We start from the raw sequence: 16,139 nt of genomic DNA on the forward strand, positions 1-16,139 counted from the left end.
CTCTCTCGCCTCACCCTCTCTCACCTCACCCTCTCTCTCTCTCCACCCTCTCTCTCTCGCCTCACCCTCTCTCCACCCTCTCTCTCTCTACCCTCTCTCTCTCCACCCTCTCTCTCCCATTCCCAGCAGTCACCTCTCTGGTCACATCCCCCTGTGTTGCTGTATAATGCCCCAATCCCAGCAGTCGCTCTCCGGTCTCATCCTCTGGTGATACTGTATAATGTCTCATTCCCAGCAGACACCTCTCTGGTTACATTCTTCTGATGTTACTGTATACTGTCCCATACCCAGCAGTCACCTCTCCGGTCACATCCCCCGGTGTTACTGTATAATGTCCCATTTCCATCCCCCCGTGTTACTGTATAATGTCCCAATCCCAGCAGTCTTCTCTCCGGTCACATCCCCAGGTGTTACTGTATAATGTCCCATTCCCAGCTGTATCCTCTCAGGTCACAATCCCCCGATGTTACTGTATCATGTCCCATTTACAGCAGTCACCTCCCCCGGTGTTACTGTATAATTCCACATTCCCAGCAGTCACATCTCTGGTCACATCCCCCGATGTTACTGTATAATGCCTCATTCCCAGCGGGCACCTCTCCGGTGTTACTGTATAATTCCCCATTCCAGCAGTCACCTCTCTGGTCACATCCCTCGGTGCTAATGTATAATGTCCCATTCCCAGCAGTCACCTCTCTGGTCACACCCCCCCCCCATTGTTACTGTATAATGCCCCATTCCCAGCAGTCACCTCTCTGGTCTCATCCTCTGGTGTTACTGTATAATGACCCATTCCCAGCAGTCACCTCTCCGGTCACATCCCCTATTGTTACTGTATAATGCCCCATTCCCAGCAGTCACCTCTCCGGTCACATCCCCCGGTGTTACTGTATAATGTTCCATTCCCAGCAGTCATCTCTCTGGTCACAACCCCCGGTGTTACTGTATAATGTCCCATTCCCAGCAGTCACCTCCCCCGGTGTTACTGTATAATGACCTATTCCCAGCAGTCACCTCTCCGGTCAGCAGCTGGATGATTTTGTTGGTGAGTTTCAGGATCTTATGGTCATTGTCTCTCTCATTTATCAATGAGTGAGGTTAAGGCACAGTCTTGGAATCCTGGGTCCTGATCCCTCTTCTGAACACATAGGGACGGCTGCTGCTGGGTGTCTCACATTCACCGTCCTTCTTCGGTGGCACATAATCCTAAGTGAGGAGAAAAATGTTAAATCAACTGCACTGATGGTATAGCAGCTCTCATAAATGCAAAGGTTCTGAGGGGTAAAAAAGAGCGATGGGATAAGTTTATACGAGTGACACCTGTAAAGTAAAAATGTATTAGTAAAATAATGTTTACACTCCTTTTGGAGGATGTGAGGTGAGAGAGGGAGATTGTCGTGCTGTCCCTACTAACCCTAACCTTACAGAGGAAGCGGTATTCCTCAGCTCAGTTGCTGTCCGCTTCTGGGTGGAATCTTCTGTTGCGGCTTTGGTCCCGGGGCGCGGCTTGCTGACGTCAGCGACTGGCGTGTCGGTACTTCGGGCAGCAGCAAAGTCTCCAACCTGTTTCATGCCTCGCTGGGCACTTTGTCAAGGTGGGGTGACTGATAGAAGTTGCTCCCTGTATGTAAGGAAATGAAGTAGAAATTCACATCCAATTTTAACATTTTGTGTATTTCAAAAATGTAAAGAAATAAAAAAAGTTTGGACATTTTCCGAGCAACAATCTGGTTGGAACAAATATTTTAACGACATTTTGGGTGTCACGAACGGTGAAACGGTGTCAAGGCATGCATTATATGTAATAGTAGAGTGCAAGACTAATAAAAACACTAATAAAGAGATTACATCTCCATATGTGCCAAAGTGGTTTGTGCAAAATGCTAGTGAACAGCTAATGAACCCAATACACCAATCATGTCCAAACTATGGCCCGCCAGCTTTTGTGAAACTGCAAGTCCCATCATGCCTTGCCACAGTTTTGCTATTAGGGAATACTAAAACTATGTCAAGGCATGCTGGGATGTGTAGTTTCAAAACAGCTGAAGGGCCACATTTTGGACATGCCTGCAACATACGCTCAGTGACAAACAAGCTTTAAAATCAAAGTCAATTGTTTGGTGACCCGACTCCTAGGCTGCACCTCACCTGGATTTCTCCTCGCACCCTTCACGCACAGTAGGGCAATAAGCTGCATCTAGTTTATTTAGGGCGCAAAAATGCAGCCGACAAGACCAGGGCAAGTGCTGCGAACAATTCATTAGCTCCCACTACATTAGGCAAGAGCTACGGGTGCACAAAACAATTGAATCACCATTATATGTTGTTTAGCACCTTACATAAATTATATATATATTTTTTATTATTATTATTTTAATATGCAGTACAGTAAGACCAGCAACCCTTACCACCAGCATAGCTCTGCCCCAACACTCATGAAGCACCGCCTACATGTTTTGATTGGCCCACAATCCAATCAGTCAAAGAAAATGGATCACCATCAATAGGTAAAAACATTGATGGTCATCCATTGCATAGTATGCCACAATCAATGGGCAGTTGCACTATTGTCATCAATTGCAAAGACGTCCATCCCTAAAGCTGTGCACACACAGTGCAAGTGAGCCTCTGCGCTAAGTTTGCAGTTAAGCACAGATGGCTCAGCATTGTGTGCTGAACAATCTGTCACGGCCAGTGTTCTCTTGTGTGAGAACACTGGCGATGACTAGATTTATAACTGGATGCAGTGTAAATCTAGTCAGGCAACAGCGACGCGCGGGACCGCGCAATCGTCATCACCAGAGGGTATACACGTGGAGTGATCCTTTTTTCATTTCTAAGCGATCTAGTCAGATCACTTAGAAATAAATGAGTTTTGGGGAAAGGGGAACGTGGGGCAATCAGTCGCACAGGTTTTATCAAAGCAGTATTGTTCTCATTTACCCTCAGTGTATTTGTACATCGGTTGGTTATCCGTGAGTAGGAAGGGTGTGCTACCACTGGACACAGGTTTGACAATTTTTGGAAAGAAGAGAAAGTATGTCTCTGTGTGGTGCACAGGTTATTAAGAAAGTAAAATTTAACTTTTATTTGGATATGTTTAAAAGAATGTAGCGAAATATAGACAGACAGTGACACATAAAGACACACACAGTGTAGGTTTAAAAAGGATAGAAATCCTTACTCAGTGTGATCCAACTCAATATCCTCCTAGATCATGGGTCTTCAAACTGTGGCCCTCCAGATGTTGTGGAACTACATGTCCCAGCATGCCCTGACAGTTTTGGCATGCTTTTATAGGAAAAAATGTGGCAATGCATGTTGGAACATGTAGTTTCACAACATCTGGAGGGCCACAGTTTGAATACCCATGTCCTAGATGTTGGTTAGATTCTATGTATTAGTAATAATGGTTTATTGTACAGTTTTCCACAGTGGAATTTTGTGCGTTTAAGTCGCCTATTACTGATCTGCTGGTAACAAAATTATCTGGGTTTATGTCAGTGGTGCAAGTAGAATTTTTTTCTTGGTGGTACTGATAGCCTCCACCAAAAATGGGCATGGTCATGTGTCATCAGGGGGCATGGTCACACAAAGCTAGAGGAGTGACTAAATGACAATAGAGGCGTGGACACAGGAGACAGGGAATGAGAAACTGGGAATGACTGGGGGTGGGTTGGCTCTTGCTTGGGGGAGAGCCAGGCAGCTTGTGCTTACAATAGTGGAGCCTGCTCTTCATGCTGTCGGCGCTGCATGCCAGTCAGTGTGACAGGCTAAATCAGCAGTAGCCGGTAGCTGCATACAGCACCAATCATAACGCTGGGTGGGCGGGCTGCGGATGCATTATACAGTATTTAGACATAAAATGAAAATATAAATGACAGTGGATCAGGGGTAAGTGGTACTGCGTACCTGCAACATATTTCTTACAGGTACTCCGTACCACACCGTACCCCCTTACTTGCAACACTGGTTTATGTTCCCCTGTGATGTTACTGATCAGATTACTTCACATCACAAATAGGGTAGGCAATATGGTGCCCCGCGGGTCACCCCTCAAGCGGTGCGTGTCTGGTGAGATCTGCCACCTCTGCACCAGCACTGCGCGCCGCAAATGAGAGGGAGAGCCGCGTCAATGAGGACGTGTACCCTGCAGAGGAGCTCCGGCGTGTTAGAGTCAGCGCCGGAGATCTCCGTCTGTTAGGAGTCAGATCTGAGCGCTGCGGACGTCATGCAAGTAGCGCCTCTGACTGAGCGGTCCAGTGAGAACTGGCATACCGCTCCGACTAAACGATTTTAAGCTAATACAGATCAAAATACATGTAATAGGGATAGGAGGAGAGCACACTGAGTGGACCTAGACACTCAGTGTGCTCTCCTCCTCTCCCCTACTTTCTCACTTAGAAATAATCCTCATATCCCCCTGGGCGGGATGTATTAATGTACATCACTGCCCCTCGTCTGCCAGCCGCCGCAATGCTACCGCATATGTACTAACATATGCGGCTAGCATCGGGTTGCGGTGACGGAGACCCCCGCGATACCTGTAATGTGGTGTGCGGGGGTCTCTGTCACATCCTGGCGGCTGTCAGTGTCCCCCTGCCTCTCCTCCTCCTCCCTACAGCCGGATGTCCTCCCGGCTGTGACACCTGCTGGGGGAGGAGGAGATCGATGGAGGACGGGAGGGGGGGGGAGGTCGCAAGGACGGTGGGCGGCGATAGAAGCCCATAGGCATCTATAGGGTATCGCCACCCAGAGGTGGCGATACCCTGCCAGGCGGAGTCGGGGCGGACGGGTAATGGTACATAGGGAAATGCGGTAAAACCCCCGTTTTACCACATTTTCCCTTTAGTACATCCCGCCCCCTGTGTGTATGCCCCATTAGGATAGTAGATAATACAGTATACACTTTAGACTACAGTATAACTAATGTGACAATAATCCCTGTATAACATACCTCCCAACTTCTGTGTTGGGGAAATAGGGGGTGGGGCGTATGCAAATGAGGGCACAGCTTATGCTAATTAGCCGCAACCTCATTTTCATACGAGAATAGACGCGGTACTTGTGTAGTTTCACGGCCCCGGAATTGCAGAGGCTCGCATGCCGCTCTAGCTATGAAACTTGGCAGCCTGCCAGGTAGAGTAGCGCTGCGCGTGCCAAATGTAATGAAGTGTATCGTGTAAAAAACAGACAAACGGGGCTTAAAAACAGACAAACGGGGCTTATAAATCGCACACCCCGGCATACCGCTGGTGTTCCCAATGTAGACGCTAACTTATTTAGCGTCTCAATTCACACTCCCGGCACTTCGGCTTAGACGCGCGCGGACAGCGTTACGTAGTCAGTCAGGGAGCTACGCAGTTTGCGTAGTCAGTCAGCAGTAGCCCTGTATGAGACACTGAGGTGAATGTGTTCCTGAATCAGCCTCACTATCCACGCTCACCCGAAGCGTGGAGAGCCCCGCGAGGGGCGGCGGTACGCGTCCTACGACCTTTTCATACCCCCACTATCCACTTCGGCATGGAGTTGAGAATAGAATAGTGTGGCGAGCGCAGCGAGCCACAGAGCCCGAAGCGTGGCGAGCGCAGTGAGCCGCGCGAGGGGACACGCATACCTTCACAGCTATCCGCGTCCCCTCGCGGGCTTCACAGGTGTCAGCGTCCGCTCGCCACGCTTCGGGCTCACGCTGACACCTGTGAAGCCCGCGAGGGGACGCGGATAGCTGTGAAGGTATCAGCGTGCGCTCGCCACGCTTCGGGCTCGCTGCGCTCGCCACACTATTCTATTCTCAACTCCACGCTGACGTGGATAGTGGGGGTATGAAAAGGTCGTAGGACGCGTACCGCCACGCTTCGGGTGGCCGTGGATAGTGGGATTTACACGGTCCACAGCTGTGGCGTCCACTAGTGGCACTGAGGGTGGGTTTCAATAGTGTTCCCCTAGGGCCACCTAAATTTAAATGCTTTTGCGTCTAAATTTAGATGTACCCCTTCACCTAAGTAAATCCAGACGCATTTGCGTCTGGGTTTACAAGCCCCAACACCTTTGCGGCTTGCAAGGCGCCTGTATTCTAACGCTTTAGCGTCTGAATCCAGGCTTTCCGGCTTCTTAGCGGCTATCTATGTGACTCGAGATTCAAACGCAGTTGCGTCTGAATCTCGCGTACAGTTTAGAAGCGCCGGCATCGCTGTGCCGGGGTGTGCACTTTAACATACCCCCGTTGTCAGCGGTGCCCAGGCGCTGCCTATTTCACTGTGGAACTACAAGTGCCACAGTGACATTGACCTGTCAGCGCTGCTGCTGCTGCTGGCCGGCAGCTACGCTGTTTACATACAGCTAGAGCGGCACAAGCTCAGTCAGACAGAGCTAGAGCGGCACGCGCACGGTTAATCAGAGCCTCTGGCAGGCTGCCAAGTTTCATAGCTACACGCGAGCCTCTGCACTTCCGGCGCCGTGAAACTACACAAGTACCATAGACGCTGTGCGCATGCGCACAGCATCTATTCTACTAGATTGGGGGTCTCCCAACTGCCACCCCCCGCAGCGGGACAATGCCTGCCGTGGGTGGGACAGCGGGACAGGACCTGAAAATCGGGACTGTCCCGCTGTAATCGTGACAGTTGGGAGGTATGGTATAACCATCCAGCAAGCAATCCCGTACATGTACTTGGTGTCACCTGAACGCAGCAGTGATCCCAGCCTATATACAGTATGCCCAGTTTTCCTACATCTGCACTAATGGCTACGTGCAGTTTGCTAGCCTGTACGGTTTGGCGCACCTGTATCTCACCACATTGGCATGCCGGGCACATATTTACCATTACACTCACATGTGTTTATTATCATAGAACATAGCAAAGCGCGCATAGCTACTGCAGCAGAGAGAGAGAACATATGGTATACACACAGATGCTTTCCATAGATTATAATCTGGTCTATATACACCTGTGTCACACTTTGGGAAAGCAGATAGATAATATACAGTGTATAATAATGCAGACAGCACTGGGGCTGAGATATTACAACCTGAGCCATAGAGTAGCGCTGCTGAGGATACACTGGTATGCCCATACACATAGATATCCCCAGTAGCACCATACAGCAGCCCTGTGGGAGTCACATACATGACCAACATACAGACTGAGCTCCAGTCCTCACCCACAGGTTGCTCAATGCTCAGGGGGTGTTCTGCACATGTGCACTTACCAGCCGCTTCTTCTACGCAGGGGCAGAGCGTCCATGGCGTCCCAGTCAGTGACTGCCTCCATCAGAGCAGCCGGGGCAGAGTGCTCATGTAGGGGGAGCAGCAGTGATGACGATGCAATATGTGCCAGGTGTAGTTCCAGCAGCTGCCAATAGGTGGCGATGGTGCGGCACAGCGTGAATGACGTCACTGCATTGTAGCTACGAGATACACGGACAGTCCGTGTATGAGTGGCTGGTACAGTGGCGTGTACCGTTAGTTCAGCGTCTGGGACAGCCACTCAGGCTGAGCCACCACGGGTTTGAATCCTCCTCCAGTGTCTGCTGTTTCAGGGGCGTGGGGTGTAGCGCCTTCGGATCCGGGAGCAGCCTGAGTTTTTGACTCATCCACTGATACCACAATATTTTCTGCTCAAACTACATAATATTAATAATTAGCCACCATATATAACCAGGAGGAATAACTTTAAGTGGGGGCAGGACGGAGACTGTGTACAGACCAATTACCATTACGGCTGCTCTGATGGAGGCAGTCACTGACTGGGACGCCATGGACGCTCTGCCCCTGCGTAGAATATACAGTTTATTCATTGGCACAAAACAGCAAAATAGGTTAAAATTAAAAAAGTGCATTAAGAAAAAGTGAATAGAAATTGGAGCTGTGTGTCCGTGTCGCTGTACACTTATACAGTGCCCGTGTCAGCAGATTTCCACATACACAATTTTCTTTAATAACTCATGTTGACCTATTCCTGTGTTGACCTTTTTCATGCAGCCTTTTGGATTGTGTCGACCATTTTCAGCGTCAATTTAAACCAGGTCGATCTTTTTCATATGTAGACCTTTTCACTGCAGACCAATAGATCTAATTACTGTCGACTTAATGACCCTCACCCCTGGTCACAGCATCTATAAACTGTTATGTAGGACAGGAGACAAGTCCCGAAAACGAATAGCATTCCTCCCAACTGTCCTGATTACAGTGGTACGGTCCCGCTATTTGGAGCCTGCCCTGATGTCCCTTGAGGGGAGGTGATCATGGCTGCTCTGCTTTGTGGGGCAGCCAGTGATTGCTGGATAGGTGCAGCAAGGAGAGACGGGGCTGGGTACGCTGGCAAAGAAGATGGAAAACCCGGGGCCTCGATGCCCGGTCCCGCCCCCGTTGCACATAGCCCCGCCCCTTTCCAGGGCCAGCTGCATGCAGGTCCCACTGATCTATTGGTAAAAGTTGGAAGGCATGTTTGATGTTCTGTGTATACAATACATTCCTTTTTCTTTTTTAATAGTAGGATCGGCAGCAATTAGCTGTATGCTCTGGCCTTCCTCTGCGGATCTTCACCTCCAATGAAGTGTATGGCCTTTGTCAAACATACATAAAAAAAAAAAAAAATGATACCCGATCTATTGTCTACGGGCGCGGCCTGACGGGCAACCCGTACAGACAGACGTGATTCTAGTCTGGCTCTAAACACAGATATTTCTCCATTCCCTGGAGAGAAATTGGCCTCACACTCCTTGCTGAAACAGGTAAGGATCATATGGTCGACCTAAAGATTGTCGACAGTCATTAGGTCAACATACTGCAAGGTTAACATGGGTCAAGGTCAACAGGTCATTTGGTCCAAAAAAGCATTAGGTCGAAATGGTCTAGCTCAACATGGGGTTTTGTACTTTTTTTTTTACCCGAATGCCGACACAGTCAACATGGACACAGGATTAAGTGCACCGCATCCCCTCGCATGTCTGGCTGTGCTTGGCACTCTATGTTATTCTCCTACCACACCCTAGTGCAGGCATTCCCAACCACGGTCCTCAAGGCACACCAACAATACAGGTTTTAATGATATCCAGGCTTGAGCACAGGTGACTAATTAGTACCTGTGATTTGGATTAATCCATCTGTGCTGAAGCCTGGATATCACTAAAACCTGCACTGTTGGTGTGTCCTGAGGACCGTGGTTGGGAACGCCTGCCCTAGTGGATGGTAGGGCATGAAATTCCGCCTGTCGGCACATGTCGGCTCAAAAAAACCCCCCAAAATTCCAGTGAAAAACCCAGTCGACCTAGACCATGTTGACCTAATGACCTGTCGACCTAGACCCATGTCGACTTTGCAGTATGTCGACCTGATGACTTTCGACCATCTGATACCGGTTAATAGATAGAGGTTATCAATCCGCACGGCCTGTAATTGGTATAGCTATCTCACCCCTGCATTACTATATTAAGTATCAATTGGTAATGGGGGAGGCGCACCCAGGAATATGTATTAGACTTGGAAGCAAAGAAAGATAAAGTATTCCTACAAGGGGCAATCTAGGTTAGCATATATTAATGTTCTGATTAATGTTATAGGTACATTAATAAAGTGACCCAAGAAACAGAGAATTGGCTAAAACATGATGTTTATTGATTCATTTATTAAGGACAGCGAAATATTAAAAACATAAGTGAAAAGTGATAAATGTGAAATAAAGTGCATTAGAAAAAAAATTAAAATAAGTCTGTTACGTGTGTGTTATCGGTCATAGCATGTGTGTCTGTAATACTGTTATTAATCTCCACGCAAATATCAATTATTGCTCTAATTAGGCAGTCTTGTAAATTCATTATCAAAGGGACATGTGCACGTTTCAAGATGACGGGTGCAGCAAAATTGTTAGGAATAAAGGTGCGTACACACGGGGCAATATGATCGCTAGCAATATATTGCTCAGCAATCATATTGCCCAGTGTGCCGTTTTCATCTGCGACCAGAGATGGTCGCAGATGAAAATTTAAACACTGCTGGGTGAAGAGGCAGGGGATGTCGCTGGTCGGAGGAGCATGCTCCTCCGACCAGCGACCATTCAGGGGCTGAAAACGGGAGCGCGCACCCGGCGATTTATCGCTGGTGCACACTCCAATCACTGGCAATATGGTCGCTCAGCGATCATATTCCCAGCGATTTCAGCCCCTATCGCCCCCGTGTGTACACAGCATAATCGCCCCCGGATGACGTCAGCGAACCGGGACCAGGGCGGTCTTTTTGTATGGGCTTAATGGGCACTTGCTCTGGGGCCCCAGGTGTATAAGGGCCATACTCTGATAGCTGAGGATCCCCTTTTTCCAGGGATACCAGAATTTTGAAAATCGGCCCTGGGGAAATGGAGATATCCATCTTCAAAGCAGCAGTCCACATCTGACCTGTTAATTGCACTTCCCAGTCAGAATTCTCAGGTTCTCTCTGACTAAGGCTGGTTTCACACACTCCGGCTCCTGCCGGACGGTGTAATCCCGCACGGCCAGGGAGCCGTGCCGCACACACTAGTTGTGAATGGACACTAAAGTGTCGGGATTTCGGCGGTCGGGATTCCGGCATCGGGATTCTGAACGCCAGGATTCCCTCCAACGGGATTTTAACTGCATCCCGTTAAGACAGCCCTGGCTGGGACTGAACCGTTTCAAAGTCCCGGTGCGACCCTGCATTTTGCGATGTGAAAGCTGTATCAGTGTGTCCGGTCATGTACTTTGACTATTCATGATCCAGCACTGAGATTGACTTATTTGTGAAGGCAGGAGAAATATTTTCATGGTCGCCAACCATCGAAGGATTTCTCCTGTAGCAGTGGAATACAAGGGCAAGTGTCTTTGTTACACATCCCCTTGCATTGTAGGGAGGGGAAACGGTGGGAACCGGTATTCGGCAGGACGGCCTCTCTAGCAATCAGGCACATCCCCTGGTGTTACTGTATAATGTCCCATTCCCAGCATTCACCTCTCCGGTCACATCCCCCGGTGCTCCTGTATAATGCCCCATTCCCAGCAGTCACCTCTCCGGTCACATCCCCAGGTTTTACTGTATAATGCCCCAATCCCAGCAGTCACCTCTCTGGTCACATCCCCAGGTTTTACTGTATAATGCCCCAATCCCAGCAGTCACCTCTCTGGTCACATCCCCCGGTTTTACTGTATAATGTCCCAATCTCAGCAGTCACCTCTCCGTCACATCCGCCAGGGTTACTGTATAATGCCCCATTCCCAGCAGCCACCTCTCCGGTCATATCCCCCGGTGTTACTGTATAATTTCCCATTCCCAGCAGTCACCTCTCTGGTCACATCCCCCTGGTGATACTGTATAATTTCCCATTCCCACCAATCACCTCTCAGGTCACATCCCCCTGTGTTACTCTATAATGCCCCATTTCCAGCAGTCACCTCTCTGGTCACATCCAACGGTGTTACTCTATAATGCCCCAATCCCAGCAGTCACCTCTCTGTCACATCCGCCAGGATTACTCTATAATGCCCCATTCCCAGCAGTCACCTCTCTGGTCACATCCAACGGTGTTACTCTATAATGCCCCATTCCCAGCAGTCACCTCTCTGGTCACATCCCCCGGTTTTACTGTATAATGTCCCAATCCCAGCAGTCACCTCTCCGTCACAACCGCCAGGGTTACTGTATAATGCCCCATTGCCAGCAGCCACCTCTCCGGTCACATCCCCCGGTGTTACTGTATAATTTCCCATTCCCAGCAGTCACCTCTCTGGTCACATCCCCCGGTTTTACTGTATAATGCCCCAATCCCAGCAGTCACCTCTCTGGTCACATCCCCCGGTTTTACTGTATAATGTCCCAATCTCAGCAGTCACCTCTCCGTCACATCCGCCAGGGTTACTGTATAATGCCCCATTCCCAGCAGCCACCTCTCCGGTCATATCCCCCGGTGTTACTGTATAATTTCCCATTCCCAGCAGTCACCTCTCTGGTCACATCCCCCTGGTGATACTGTATAATTTCCCATTCCCACCAATCACCTCTCAGGTCACATCCCCCTGTGTTACTCTATAATGCCCCATTTCCAGCAGTCACCTCTCTGGTCACATCCAACGGTGTTACTCTATAATGCCCCAATCCCAGCAGTCACCTCTCTGTCACATCCGCCAGGATTACTCTATAATGCCCCATTCCCAGCAGTCACCTCTCTGGTCACATCCCCCGGTTTTACTGTATAATGTCCCAATCCCAGCAGTCACCTCTCCGTCACAACCGCCAGGGTTACTGTATAATGCCCCATTGCCAGCAGCCACCTCTCCGGTCACATCCCCCGGTGTTACTGTATAATTTCCCATTCCCAGCAGTCACCTCTCTGGTCACATCCCCCGGTTTTACTGTATAATGTCCCAATCCCAGCAGTCACCTCTCTGTCACATCCGCCAGGATTACTCTACAATGCCCCATTCCCAGCAGTCACCTCTCTGGTCACATCCCCCGGTTTTACTGTATAATGTCCCAATCCCAGCAGTCACCTCTCCGTCACATCCGCCAGGATTACTTTATAATGCCCCATTCCCAGCAGCCACCTCTCCGGTCACATCCCCTGGTGTTACTGTATAATTTCCCATTCCCAGCAGTCACCTCTCTGGTCACATCCCCCCGGTGTTACTGTATAATGTCCCATTCCAAGCAATCACCTCTCCAGTCACATCCCCCGGTGTTACTCTATAATGCCCCATTTCCAGCAGTCACCTCTCTGGTCACATCCAACGGTGTTACTCTATAATGCCCCATTCCCAGCAGTCACCTCTCCGGTCACATCCCCCGGTGTTACTGTATAATGTCCCATTTCCAGCAGTCACCTCCAACGGTGTTACTGTATAATTCCCCATTCCAAGCAGTCACCTCTCTGGTCACATCCCCCAGTGTTACTGTATAATGTCCCATACCCAGCAGTCACCTCTCCGGTCACATCCCCCGGTGTTACTGTATAATGTCCAATTTCCAGCAGTCACCTCTCCGGTCACATCCCCCGGTGTTACTGTATAATGCCTCATTCCCAGCAGTCACCTCTCTGGGGTTACTGGATAATGCCTCATTCCTGTATAATGTCCCATACCCAGCAGTCACCTCTCCGGTCCCATCTCCCGGTGTTACTGTATAGTGTCCCATTTCCAGCAGCCACCTCTCCAGTCACTTCCCCCGGGTCACTGTATAATGCCCCATTCCCAGCAGCCACCTCTCCGTTCACATCCCCCGGTTTTACTGTATAATGTCCCAATCCCAGCAGTCACCTCTCTGTCACATCCGCCAGGATTACTCTACAATGCCCCATTCCCAGCAGTCACCTCTCTGGTCACATCCCCCGGTTTTACTGTATAATGTCCCAATCCCAGCAGTCACCTCTCCGTCACATCCGCCAGGATTACTTTATAATGCCCCATTCCCAGCAGCCACCTCTCCGGTCACATCCCCCGGTGTTACTGTATAATTTCCCATTCCCAGCAGTCACCTCTCTGGTCACATCCCCCCGGTGTTACTGTATAATGTCCCATTCCAAGCAATCACCTCTCCAGTCACATCCCCTGGTGTTACTCTATAATGCCCCATTTCCAGCAGTCACCTCTCTGGTCACATCCAACGGTGTTACTCTATAATGCCCCATTCCCAGCAGTCACCTCTCCGGTCACATCCCCCGGTGTTACTGTATAATGTCCCATTTCCAGCAGTCACCTCCAACGGTGTTACTGTATAATTCCCCATTCCAAGCAGTCACCTCTCCGGTCACATCCCCCGGTGTTACTGTATAATGTCCCATTTCCAGCAGTCACCTCTCCGGTCACATCCCCCGGTGTTACTGTATAATGCCTCATTCCCAGCAGTCACCTCTCTGGGGTTACTGGATAATGCCTCATTCCTGTATAATGTCCCATACCCAGCAGTCACCTCTCCGGTCCCATCTCCCGGTGTTACTGTATAGTGTCCCATTTCCAGCAGCCACCTCTCCAGTCACTTCCCCCGGGTCACTGTATAATGCCCCATTCCCAGCAGCCACCTCTCCGTTCACATCCCCCGGTTTTACTGTATAATGTCCCATTCCCAGCTGTATCCTCTACGGTCACATCCCCAGGTGTTACTGTATAATGTCCCATTCCCAGCTGTATCCTCTACGGTCACATCCCCCGGTGTTACTGTATCATGTCCCATTTCCAGCAGTCACCTCCCCCGGTGTTACTGTATAATTCCACATTCCCAGTAGTCACCTCTCTGGTCACATCCCCCGATGTTACTGTATAATGCCTCATTCCCAGCGGTCACCTCTCTGGTGTTACTGTGTAATTCCCCATTCCCAGCAGTCACCTCTCCGGTCACATCCCCCGATGCTAATGTGTAATGACCCATTCCCAGCAGTCACCTCTCTGGTCACATCCCCTTTGTTACTGTATAATGTCCCATTCCCAGCAGTCTCCTCTCCGGTCACATTCCCCTGTGTTACTGTATAATGCCCCATTCCCAGCAGTCACCTCTCCGGTCTCATCCTCCGGTGTTACTGTATAATGTCCCATTCCCAGCACACACCTCTCTGGTTACATTCTTCTGATGTTACTGTATACTGTCCCATACCCAGCAGTCACCTCTCCGGTCACATCCCCTGGTGTTACTGTATAATGCCTCATTCCCAGCAGTCACCTCTCAGGGGTTACTGGATAATGCCTCATTCCTGTATAATGTCCCATACCCAGCAGTCACCTCTCCGGTCACATCTCTCGGTGTTACTGTATAATGTCCCATTTCCAGCAGCCACCTCTCCAGTCACTTCCCCCGGTGTTACTGTACAATGTCCCAATCCCAACAGTCACCTCTCCTTCACATCCCCCGGTGTTACTGTATAATTTCCCATTCCCAGCAGTCACCTCTCTGGTCACATCCCCCCCCCCCCCCCCCCCCCCGGTGTTACTGTCTAATTTCCCATTCCCAGCAGTCACCTCTCCGGTCTCATCCTCCGGTGTTACTGTATAATGTCCCATTCCCAGCACACACCTCTCTGGTTACATTCTTCTGATGTTACTGTATACTGTCCCATACCCAGCAGTCACCTCTCCGGTCACATCCCCTGGTGTTACTGTATAATGCCTCATTCCCAGCAGTCACCTCTCAGGGGTTACTGGATAATGCCTCATTCCTGTATAATGTCCCATACCCAGCAGTCACCTCTCCGGTCACATCTCTCGGTGTTACTGTATAATGTCCCATTTCCAGCAGCCACCTCTCCAGTCACTTCCCCCGGTGTTACTGTACAATGTCCCAATCCCAACAGTCACCTCTCTGGTCACATCCAACGGTGTTACTCTATAATGCCCCATTCCCAGCAGTCACCTCTCCGGTCACATCCCCCGGTGTTACTGTATAATTTCCCATTCCCAGCAGTCACCTCTCTGGTCACATCCCCCCCCCCCCCCCCCGGTGTTACTGTCTAATTTCCCATTCCCAGCAGTCACCTCTCTGGTCACATCCCCCCGGTGTTACTGTATAATGTCCTATACCCCATAATCCTAAGTGAGGAGAAAAATGTTAAATCAACTGCACTGATGGTATAGCAGCTCTCATAAATGCAAAGGTTCTGAGGGGTAAAAAAGAGCGCTGGGATTAGTTTATACGAGTGACACCTGTAAAGTAAAAATGTATTAGTAAAATAATGTTTACACTCCTTTTGGAGGATGTGAGGTGAGAGAGGGAGATTGTCGCGCTTTCCCTACTAACCCTAACCTTACAGAGGCAGCGGTATTCCTCAGCTCAGTTGCTGTCCGCTTCTGGGTGGAATCTTCTGTTGCGGCTTTGGTCCCGGGACGCGGCTTGCTGACGTCAGCGACTGGCGTGTCGGTACTTCGGGCAGCAGCAAGATGGCTTCTCCTCTCCTTAAGTCTCCAACCCGTTTCATGCCTCGCTGGGCACTTTGTCAAGGTGGGGTGACTGATAGAAGTTGCTCCCTGTATGTAAGGAAATGAAGTAGAAATTCACATCCAATTTTAACATTTTGTGTATTTCAAAAATGTAAAGAAATAAAAAGTTTGGACATTTTCCGAGCAACAATCTGGTTGGAACAAATATTTTAACGACATTTTGGGTGTCACGAACGATGAAACGGTGTCAAGGCATGCATTATATGTAATAG

At 49.6% G+C, this 16,139-nt stretch overlaps 1 long non-coding RNA gene across 1 annotated transcript; it reads right to left on the bottom strand.

Annotated features, from left to right (window-relative positions):
• Positions 1-739: 739 nt before the first annotated feature.
• Positions 740-7,780, bottom strand: LOC146055209 (uncharacterized). Its single transcript, XR_014468521.1, has 3 exons — positions 7,210-7,780; positions 1,421-1,621; positions 740-1,206 (listed from the first exon to the last, which is right to left on the bottom strand). It is a non-coding gene; the product is annotated as an uncharacterized LOC146055209 (long non-coding RNA).
• Between the last annotated feature and the right edge of the window lie 8,359 nt (positions 7,781-16,139).

This window comes from Crinia signifera, unplaced genomic scaffold (assembly GCF_055691185.1).
Source record: "Crinia signifera unplaced genomic scaffold, ASM5569118v1 HAP2_SCAFFOLD_356, whole genome shotgun sequence".
Classification (NCBI taxonomy): Eukaryota; Metazoa; Chordata; class Amphibia; order Anura; family Myobatrachidae; genus Crinia; species Crinia signifera.